The 12,087-nt window shown below is 37.5% G+C and overlaps 1 long non-coding RNA gene across 1 annotated transcript in view; it reads right to left on the bottom strand.

Moving 5' to 3' along the window:
* Positions 1-5,212: 5,212 nt before the first annotated feature.
* Positions 5,213-12,087, bottom strand: part of LOC126821610 (uncharacterized) — a 41,227-nt gene continuing 34,352 nt past the window's right edge. Inside the window, exons 2-3 of the long non-coding RNA XR_007680427.1 lie at positions 9,184-9,362; positions 5,213-7,794 (exon numbers count right to left, since the gene is read on the bottom strand). This is a non-coding gene — a long non-coding RNA (uncharacterized LOC126821610). The remainder of the gene's footprint in view (positions 7,795-9,183; positions 9,363-12,087) is intronic.

Raw genomic sequence — 12,087 nt, forward strand, 5'->3', positions numbered from 1 at the left:
CTTTCGTTAGCCCGATTGGTGCGAAGCGTGCACCGAAGACAATAGTTTGTAATTTTGTGAACTTCATACCAGATTTCTGTTGATTAAATTCATCTATTTTTTTTCTGGTACAGTATATGATAGTCTTCACATTGTATAAGGGTTAAATAAAAAAATACAAAGTTACAAGAAATACTCGACTGTTTATGTTTATTCTGAAGTGAGAAGTAGTATCAGCTGTTTTCTGCTTTACACAAACGAAAACACAAAACTGATCTTCTATCGAGTTTAGAGAGAGAGAGAAAAAAATCGATGTTTATTATACCTATCCGCCCGCTGTAGGTACGAGACTGCTATGCATGGGCTTGGGGTCATTCTTTGTGAGAAATATTTGTTATTTCACTTAGTGAAATCTCGGTGAGATTGGTACGGAATTTTGTTAGTTTGATAAATACATCTACTTTTCTAATACAAAATGGATTGTCGTGAAATACGACGCCGGAACAGTAAATCTATAATTTTGCAATCAGGAGGATAAAAATAAACGTGGAATCTGAACCTTTAAGCAGTTTTCGTCGGACGTATAAGAACTGTGCTGAGGCAATGTTCCCAAGAAATCTGTGGTATGGCCCTTTAATCTTGGAGCTTTCCCAAATGGTAGGTTGCTCGATGCGCGAGACTACTAGTGACATCCAGTGCAACAGGGGGCTCAACTGACCGGATTGAGTCTCATAGAAGTGGGGAGGCGGGGCTCCCAAGACAATTTATTGTATGCATTTCCGAAGGTGTATATAGATACAGGTGGCCTCGGCTTTTGAAATCTAGGCCTAGTGGTGGGTGCCTTCCATGATTACTATTTCTAGTACACCCGAGCGCTAGTTTACTGATACTTTAAAATTAATGTGAATCTTAAGTGCACGAATAAAAAAAAAATATAATATAGACAACATTATAGTGTACTATATCGAAAAGGAACAGCTATGTAAACTAAGATAGCAAAATATGCACACACTAATGGTCTGCATGCAAAAATATCTGTGATTTATTGAAATCTTGTATCTATTAACAATACCCTTAACAAAATATTATCATGAAATTCCCCCCAAAATTAACGACGTTCACAAAAATATACACAGTTGTTTTAGTTGTACAATGCGCCAGGTAAGCACCAAAACCTGATTTAGCTTATTATCTTTTCGGGGGTGAGGAATGTTATTACATTTTAAACATATACTTTCTGGATTCTTTGTCCCACAGCATCTCCCGAGCCTTGGCATGGTCAGTCGAAAAGAATGTAGAATGAAGTGAAAACTAGGTAACATCGCATCTAATTTGTGAGGTTGTTCTGGATCGTGTAGATCATTTCAAGAATATATATTTTCTAAGCCCAGACTATTTAAAAGTTGTTTTTTGATTTTTATTTTATATATAAACAATATTTATTCAGAAACTGAGTGGATTGGGGAACAGGGCAAGACGTTGGTTTGCTAACCTGCAGGTCCCATGTTTGGTCCCGGTATTGATCATCGGGATTTTACGGCGTGGTTCGCCCTTGTCAGAGGTGCAGGAAGGAGTGCCTGGAATGGGACAACGTTCAGATGGGATGGGACGAAAAACCGAGGTTCCGCGTACACATTGGCGTCCACGTAAAATAACCCTTCACAGATGGAATTCGAAATAAGAACAGGGCGTACTGACGCTGTCCGGGCAATATTTACATCGTAACACACTGTATGGCGTATGGTCCTTTTTATTAGGCCAGTCGGTGCAAAACAGTAGAACGTTAAACCCATTTCATTTTATTTATAATGTGGTGTCCTAAATTATCCAGAATAAATGCTACTCAAAAGCCCTGTTTACTCCAGTTTTGTGAGGAGAAAAACCTTCCAAACGAGAATGGATGTAACTGACCATCAGAAAAAGATTTCGTTTTTTGTTATATGGGTTGGGGCTCACTTTTTCGCCCTCGATGAAATGGTCATACTAAACTTAGGCTGTCTGTCTACAGTTATCTCCACTTGAGAACAGGCACTAAGCTAGTTGACCGACATTTTAAGTCCTAAATCGACGATTTAGTTGAAAACACTAAGTATACTTCGAGAATTTTGTTAAGTATTTATTCAGCTTACATCTAATGAAAGTGAAAAGGTTTTTTTTTAGTCTTTGTGTGTATGACAGATATGAAACGGCATTACAAAACGGTATACTAATTTTTAGATATGGCGGCCATTTAGGGTAGAGATCTATTCTCGAAGTATGTGTGCAAAATGTGAAATGGTAGGACGCCAAATGACTTGACCTAAAAGGTCGACGAGAGACCAAACTGATAATGATCAACAACAACAAAAATTAAATCAAGTCAACATCCGAACATTAACGGAATTCAGATACCGACTGAAGGGAGATAACCACAGTGAAGTACTACAGCAACTAAATCTGTGGAACGTTGACAATGAAAACATTTTCTAGACACCCTCTGTGTTTGTTGTTTTGTTTAGCCAATCGTTCGATATATTTATATTGTAAATGGTCTGGCAATTCGATTGATATCCTTTGGTCGCGCGGTTGTCTTTTACCCAGTGGATTCGGCCCTTCATGAAAACCATGTCCAGGCTATCGCTACAAGCAGTTTAGCCCGTTTTCCATGTACGCGTTTTCGCGCGCGTTTTAGTTACATGAAAACTGCCCCATTACATTTGCATTAGACCGACGAAAACTCGTACATGGAAAACGGCCCTTACCCCGTACTACACGTTTTAACACACAGTCGTTCTGGTTGGACGAAAACCCATGGCCCCGCGTATACGTTGTCGTGCACCTAAAAAGCACTTGGCAGTTGGAATGCGGCGAGGATTAGGCGGAAACGCCTATGTCCGATGTTCTGGCAAAATTTCCCTCATAGCTTATTGAATATATTCTCGTCTTCAAATATCCCAATTGGTGACATTATTTTGATATATCATTTAAAAAATATAATCACTGCACGTGTGCGTAGGCAGAATCTGATTATCTGTGCTAGTCTCCTGTGTGCACGTGATGCGCAATTTGGGTCCATGGTGTCGAAATATTTTAGCGTGTTGCGTGAAATTACTTTTCACGTCAATGTTTTATTTCAAATGAAAAGAAATGGGGTTTAACGTCCTACTGTTCTGCTCCGGACTGGGCTAATGAAGACGGGCATAGGCCCTACGCCATACATTGTGCTATGATGGAAATTTTGTCCTGACAGCGGCACTACGACCTACTCTTATATCGAATTCCCCCTGCCAAGGGATCTTTTACGTGCACGCCAATATGTACACGGGACCTCGGTTTTTCGTCCCATCCGATTGACTAGACAGCTGTCCTTGTCAGGCCCCCCGTCCTGCATCACTGACAAGGGTGAATCACGCTGGAAAAGGTTTTATTTTATATAGACGTGGATACAACTGAGAAAAAAATTCCTGGATACGTCATAAATTAGGGCTTTGTGCTCCACCCAAAATAATATGGAATCATTCTCCTGCATGTTTTCAACGATTTGACCATTAAGCAACAGAATTCAGACTAGTAATTCCCTCCCCATATTAAATCCATGACATTTCTTGGCCTATAACATTTTTTTTTTATTATTATTTTGTTTGTTGATATTCTGATGATCTGAATCTTTATAACCACAAAGACCCCAACATGTTATAATCATCTGATAAAAATATTGAAAAGGGGTTAACCATTTCAATTTTTTACTAGACCCGATCAAAGGAATCTATAGGCAATGACGTCATTTTAGTAGGCTATCAGACTAATTCATGGCTGCTTACTTCCTAATCAATCCTTCCGCCCCAATATCACGAATATTCACCAAAACCTGGCAGAAAATGGAAATTCAAAAACTCGTCTTCGATTCGAGACCACGAAGTCAACAAAAATTGCCATGCAAAAGGCGGGAAAAGGGAGAAAGGCAGAATTGCTACAATGTTTAGAACTTTGTGAGGTTAAAGCGACCATGCCGCCAAATCAAATAACCTCAAAGTTTCTAGTTATGACAAAGTACGAGACAGAGATATATTGAATTGCAATATTTAATTCCGTCCAGAGAGAACGTTATTCAAGTGCATGACATATGCAATACTAATGTAGATACATATATGATGACAGATCATCTGACAGCACTAGATTCATTGGCACTTTGGTGTACTTATCATGGACTGTCAGATGTGTTCCACAATGTGATGTTTATTAGACCGAAAGTAACTGCAACTCGTTTACTATATAATAAACTCCGGTATGTGGGTACATTTTAATTACACGTAATGACATCTGATAAAGATGTTATCTAATCCCCTTGTTGTCGGAATGTAATATAAGTTATTGCTTCATTCGTCATTACTAACTATCTGCCCTCTATGTATAGGGGGTTGGATGGCCGGATGGTTAGTACGCGCGTGCTGTATCGTACGGTCTGTTATTGAGTCAACTGGCGTGGTTTCGATTCCCCGGTTGTACGTGACAAGGAGTAGGGTAGCCTGTCCAACCTCGTGGGTTTACTCCGGGTCCTCCGGTTTCCTCCCACTACTAAAGACCCCTACGCGCAAGCGGATTATTGAAATAAAACTGAACCATGTGTTAGTCCCGAAATTACATAGTTTGTGTCGAGTGGACGTTAAACCCCATGTCTCTCTCTCTCTCTCTCTCTCTCTCTATATATATATATATATATATATATTCCTGTGAACAAAAGTTCCAGTTCCACTCGGTGCTAATATTATAGTGAAGCGCACCGTGTAGCATAATATAGGTTAGAATAACCTCAGTTGAACCAAACAGTAACCTCTGTTGAACCAAATAGTTAATGAGGACTTAATCACATTTCTTTACATTAGAGAATTTTTAAATTGGAGTTACTTTAAATAGTCACTTTTTTAAGTAATGAATACCCACGTGATACGCAGCCAGGGCTTGATTAACCATTTAGAAGACAAATTTCACAATGTATAGAAACTTGACTGCCAAAAAGGAAGGGTGCTCACAATAGCGTTATAATAATTTGAACATTTATATCTATAAAAACATATATTTTATTCATAAATATCATTGATTTAATTCACAGCATGACAAATATTTTGTGTTAAATAAGTAAAATTGATTAACAATTGACATTTTTATGTACAAACATATTTTATACACATATTATATTATATATATATATATATATATATATATATATATATATATATATATATTTCATATGAGTAATATGCTTCACAACCTTTAATATACCAACAGTGCGTTTTCAATTTAGTCCGTGTTTCCTTCATTATGTGAAGGAGACTGATATTCTACGCGTAGTTGCGTATAATTTATTTGCTATTTAACAATACCCAAAAAACACTAATTTCTGGAAATGCTGAACATAACCTCCATTTTTATGGCACACCAACTGGTAAATTTTGGTTGCCAGCCAACGGAATTCGCCAACCGCCAGCATTATTGTCCAGCAAATTTATTGTGGTTATCCCAGTTCGACATACAAATCCCGTGTATATGCCTTGAAAATGAAATCAACTGAATGATTCACAGGTTACTTTTTGTAAATGCAGCAGAATTGGCGCCAATATACGGCCACATCAAAATGTCGGCGTATAAAAAAAATGGAGCCGCATTTGAACGATTCTTTTTGTTTTCTTTCTATCTACTAATACTTTTTCCCCAAACAGTCGGCTTTACAAAATAATACAAAAATAACAATACACTATAGCATGATTATTAGGCTTATTTACAATATAACAATTATTTATTATCTAAAAGTTTGATCCAAGAAGACCTTCTCCAGCTTTACAGTGCGACTCAAAATATTTGATTTGCTTCAGGTCGTGCTTTGGTGTGATAGGGGCTTAAGTTAAAGAAATGTTGATTTAAAAAAAAAACGTCTACCAGATCTATTAAGATTTCATGATGCAAAGATGATCGTCAACTATAAAACTACTAAACTAGGTGTGGTCAGCCTGAAAATGCTCCGGCAGAAGGGGGAGGGGAGTCCTTGGTTTCCCAAGGCGAAAAATTTGTTGCAAGTTGGTTTGGTTCACGGTTTAAGTCGCTTACTTCAACTTTCAGAAGATAACTAACATAGGCCTTCATCATCATTTGAAGTGGCGAACGGTTTATTAATTTCAATTAAAATGTCCGATTCCGAATTCAATTAACACGAAATAACTCTGGAGTTCACGACTATATACTACGACTAGAGGCGTAATTTGACACATGCAACCTAACGTGTCACACGTACAATTAGAAGCAATTCGAAGAAAACACAACTGTTTAAAAGAAGATCGCTTAGGGCAGTATTTTTCAACCTTTTACGCCCCACAATGATCTGAAAAAGTTAATATATAGCGTATATATATATTATACTAAAATATAATTTAAAAAAAAGTGTCCGGAACACAAAACATTTCATCATAAAAAGGCGCCCCTCTGTCCCTGTTTATGTGTTTTCTGCCAAGGTTGCCATAACAAATTTTGTAAATAATAGAGAACGTTGTTAAAATAAATCAGATCACATTACAAATCCAAAATGTAGCAAACTGCTGGAAAGTGACCGAAAATTGTAAAACGTATGGCACCAAAATTATGACACAATTTGGGGTCTAATTTCATTCTTCACACTAACTAGGAAAAAGCCCTACTTTCCTTTTTAAAGTCAAACCTAACAGTTTGAAATGTTAACCACCATTACTAGAAAGCTGGGCGTACAGAGTATATCATATTAACTCTGCAATTCATTTAATCAAACCGCTAAATAAACAACAGTTGGCATCAGTCAACAGGTAAAAATAGTGCTAATAATAATCTTAAAGATCCCATATTAAACAATATTCAGCAAATATTTTCAGCAGCATTTAACATGACGGAAATTGATTGCGGAAATGTTAATAGGCCCTACTCTTGTAAAGCAAGAATTCTTTTTGCAATCGCGAATACTACTTACGGGTGGACTAAAATGCTGCATTAATTTAATGACCCCATCCCGGGTTTATAAGCAGCATTTTTGAATATAAAACTATACTGATATACAAGCACCGAATTCCTGCTTTACAAAACATGTTACAAATTGGCACATTAACAAAATCAATGTACGTGCATGTGTATGATATTGGCCTCCTCCAAACCGAAAAATGTTATCTACAATTTAAACATTCCATATATACATTATCTGACAACAAAACCAACAGAACTGTCCAATATCCTCTTCACAATCAGTAAATACTGTAGCTCAGTTAAAAAATATAAAATAATTCAGCAGATTTAAAAACACCTATATCAGCAGAAAATCCACTTCAACAAATACATGGACGATTGGAGGGATTAAAGGTTATGCTATATTATTATTATATTTACAAATATTTTATAAAATATATAATGACTGTAGATTCGGTGAAATTAGATCATCTGGATCGATTCATATGACACCGATCCAACATTACGGTATTTCAAAAAAAGGTATTCATCCACAAATTTCACCCTTAAAAGAAAGCATCGTGGTCATCTGAATACATGTAGATCACAATTATCTTGGAATCACAACCGTACATAAATGTTTAGCATCAATATGCTTGATTCTTTTGCCTATCTTCAACTGTTTCTTGACGTTCCTTTGGGTGTGGGAGATGGGCCTACTTTTGGGCGCATTAGTTTTTGTGGTTTATCCGGCCTAGAGCAGGCATTACTGCAACATAAACACCACAATAAAACGATTAATATAATTGTTCCAAAGAAAAATCCAAATCCAGCAGCTAATCCTTGTATCATGTCATGTGTCAGAAAAGCTTCCTGTTCCTGGAAAAAAGAAAACAGATTACATACAGTACGTGGAATGATAAAAATTAAAACACAAAATTTGTTTCCACTATTGTCGTACCAGATGTGGCAGTCACGGCCTCGTTTTGTTTGTCATACAGTAAAAGCTAAAGCCATACCAGTTCAAAACACGATCACACATTTATACGATAACGTTTATGGACAAACAAGGCGCCATCTTGAAACAATGAGTGATCCTGTTCCTTTTGCTACACATCTGTGCACGGAAATACAAATGTTTGATCACGTTCTGAACAAATGTGTTATCGCCAGGACAGGGTTTAAGGATACCTGAGAAAAAAATGTCCCATGTTTGTTATTATGATTATCCATTCGCCACCCTCTGGATATTGGGGGGTTGGATGGCTGAATGGTTAGCGTGCGCGCGCTGTATCATAAAGTCTGTCATTGAGTCGACTGGCGTGGTTTCGAATCCCCGGTTGTACGTGACAAGGAGTAGGGTCGCCTGTCCAACCTCGTGGGTTTTCTCCGGGTCCTCCGGTTTCCTCCCACTGCTAAAGACCCCTATGCGCAAGCGAATTATTGAAATAAAATTAAACCATGTTAGTCCCGAAATGACCTAGTTTGTGTCGAATGGACGTTAAGCCCATCTCTCTCTCTCTCTCTCTCTCTCTGGATATTCTTCTAAAATAAATGTCATCAGAGCCTCGTAGCCGATAAGCGAGTTTCATAATTTTAATAAGGATGTAGTCGTCGAACATTTATTGTATATTTGGAAATATATTGTGTCGACTATACGTAAAACATATTTAACAATCGATTTTAAAATGGTTCTATAAAAAAATATGTATTTTTTCTGGTTCATCAGGAAGTAAAACACAAAATTTCAGGGTTAAGATTTGTCCTGGGACGTATATGTGTTTTCTTTAATTTCTAAACTACTATAAAACAACATATAAAGCAACAGGCGCTTGGTTGATTAAAGGACAATATTGGTGTCAATCATTGTCACAAATGTGATAGAACTCGTTTAACACGTTTCAAATATAATTTTAACACAGAGATCATTGCTACGATAGATGAGTAATGAAGGCTTCTACAAAAGGAAGTGACGAACTCCTCGGTGGAAGAGGACGTAAAATACAACTAACTCACACACACACAAAAGGAAAACACGAGTTATCCTTCTATATAACTGACTGAAGTGACGAGTGATAACAGATACACGGGCGAATTTCTGCTCACTAACAATTCCTTCGAAGACCAAAAGTTGTTATATGAGACTGCGAGGATATCTGACAATTAAAAAAATCCCGAACGTGTTTCTCGACCCACGCTGTGATTCTAGTTGACTACCGCTTGACTACCTGGGCCCAACGTCGATAGTGACAACGCTTTCTTTTGTACCTGTAAAGAAGGTGTGGTTGATTGTGGTAAGGTGGTAGTAGTCGTAGCTTCAGTTGTTGTTGGTAGTGGTGTTGTTGTGACTGCAAATGTCGTTTCCTGATCCTTATTGCCTTGCCAATCTTCTGCTGGGGTTGTGCCAGTATACATGGTTGTGTCATTCATCATTTCAGTTGTTGTTTCTGAAAGTATACAACAAATAAAACAAAAATTAAAGTTAAGGTCTGGGAGTTTGACTAATGGAATACAGGAAACCCTGGGAACATAAAATCTTTCCATTTAACAAACTTTTTCAATCTGATTACAGTCATATTATTGATAGGTTTTTTTTTTCAATTCGTTCATCGTTTTCTTTCATTTTACCAGACTGAAGTTTAGATAACAAAATCAGAACCATACAGACGAAACTAAATACGTAATAATTCTAATTTGATTTCAAGCGTATTTGCGCTTTGGACATGCATAAATGGGATGCTACTGACTAGTAGGGACCGCATAACTGGTAGGGTTATAAATTTGAGCACAAATCTAGTAAACCAAAATATTTGAGATCTCGGCTAATACCCTAATCACATTATTGCCCCCACTTAATTCAAGAACAGGTGCAAATCTTCAAAACACATTAGCGAATACGTCAAACGTTTCTCTTTTTTTAAACGTTCAGTGACTTTAGAGACAAAAGACGCTGATGAAGATTGATGTGTTTAGTGTTTCTCAATCTATATATATCAGCAATGGCGGATTATTTTTACGACTGTGTCACATCAGTCAGGTCAGGTCTGATGTGGGAATAGTGGTCGTCAACGACATTGTTGATAGAGTCTTTGACAAACCCGATTACTTACGCTAATAAGTACCGAATGACGGGAATAAAATCAATCAAAGATATCGATTTTTACAATCTGGAAATTTCGCCTGATGCCATAAACGGTGATTGTATTAGCTCGTTATCTACAGGAAATCCATGTTTTATTAAATATATACGCAAGGCTTTCTCGGGTGATTAGCATAACAATTATTTATACCGCTAAGCTATAATTTCCATCACTAAACGGTGTCCTTGCAGTGATTATTATATGGAGATTGCGCTAGCAGAATTTTGCTTACTCACTATTCCAAAGGGGTGTAGGGGGAGAGGGCTTTAAAATCAATACAACCCCCACCCCACACAGAACTCTGGGAATCCCGATAAAAAAAAATCAGATCACACCACTCATACTCGAATGGAGATGGTGAATACATTCATATGCTGCGTACGTGTAATGTAGACAATGAAATGAAATGGGGTTTAACGTCCTACTGTTCTGCTCCTATGCTGGGCTAATGAAGACGGGCATACGCCATACAGTGTGCTATGAGGGAAATTTTGCCCGGGCAGCGGCACTATCGCCTACTCTTATGTCGAATTCCAACTGCCAAGGGATCCTTTACGTGCATTCCAATGTATACAGGGGACCTCGGTTTTCCGTCTCATCCGAAGGACTGGACAGCTGTCCTTGTCAGGCCCTCCGTCCTGCATCACTGACAAGGGGGAACCACGCCGGAAAATCTGCCAATACAGAGATCGAACGTGTAATGTAGATAATACAATAGCAAGAGTCTAAATATGGCCTGTAAAAAGTACCCAACTCGAGATTATAAAAAGGTGCTCAACCAAAAGTTGCTCTAAACTATTTATTGTTTGCCTAACCGTAGGCACACTTATTGTTGTATTACCATTTATCAATTATAAGAACAGGGAACCGATATAAAGATTCTAAATAGACCCACCGCGTCTCTTCGGACAGTCTGAATAGTTTATAGAATCCAATTATTCTCGGTGGTTCACTATTGAAAAATCATTAGGTAACCGTAATCCAAAATCATATCGATGATAGGAATCGTTAAAATGTATTGACTTTGTACGCATGATGTCACATTGACATTATATCTTACCTGTTTAAAAAGTATATTTGATTGCTTGATTAAGTAGTAACAATAGATTTTAAGATCAGATTGCCCGTGCTTATGGATTGTTCAATAACACATATACGCTTTAATAATTCGCCTTGTTGGCAGCACATGGTAACGCTTTAATAAATCGCCTTGTTGGCAGAACATGGTAACTTAAATATATTTTACAACGTCTAGGATGATGGTAGTTAACAAGCGGTTGCCATGCAAGATACGCCCAAATTTTGCAAGAGATGGACAGAGAACAAGACAAAATAAAAACAAACGATTTTTTTTCAAACAATCGAGGGTCATAATCCAGGAAGTTGGGGTAAGATATGCGTAAGTATCGAAAGGGACCTAGATCTTTGCGATATAAACATATATCAAAGTTTCATCAAAATCGGATAAAAATTGTGATCTTAGACACTGTAAAGTTGATATCATTGACAAAGCAGCAAACAACTTTTATAAATAGAAATATACATCAACAGATCAAAGTCGTCATTTTATATACTATAATGTGTATAAGTCAGTTAAAATTGTTAGCAATCAGTCAATAGTCATTATGTAGGTGTTTTGTCACTAAGGTGTTAAAACAGTGACAATTGAATGATACACATCACTATTGTACCGGTTTGTGTATTCAATAGAGATGGGTGTTATAAATAGTCACGCTTTTATACCACTAAACTACATAGGGGATTTATACCAAACTGGCAGGATAGTGGAGTAAGGGGGAGTCACGATCAGACGGACTCGGCATCTAAACACCAAAACAGACACCAAACCTACAGAGTGGGATAGTGGAGTAAGGGGAGGTCACGATAAGACGGGCCTGGCACCTAAACACAAACCCCACAAAGATGACATCTACCAAACTAGCAGGATAGTGGAGTAAGGGGGAGTTACGGTCAGACGAACTTGGCACCTAAACACTATTCCGCAAATAAAACTGATACCAAACCCAGAGAG

This window comes from Patella vulgata, chromosome 5 (genome assembly GCF_932274485.2).
Source record: "Patella vulgata chromosome 5, xgPatVulg1.2, whole genome shotgun sequence".
Classification (NCBI taxonomy): domain Eukaryota; kingdom Metazoa; phylum Mollusca; class Gastropoda; family Patellidae; genus Patella; species Patella vulgata.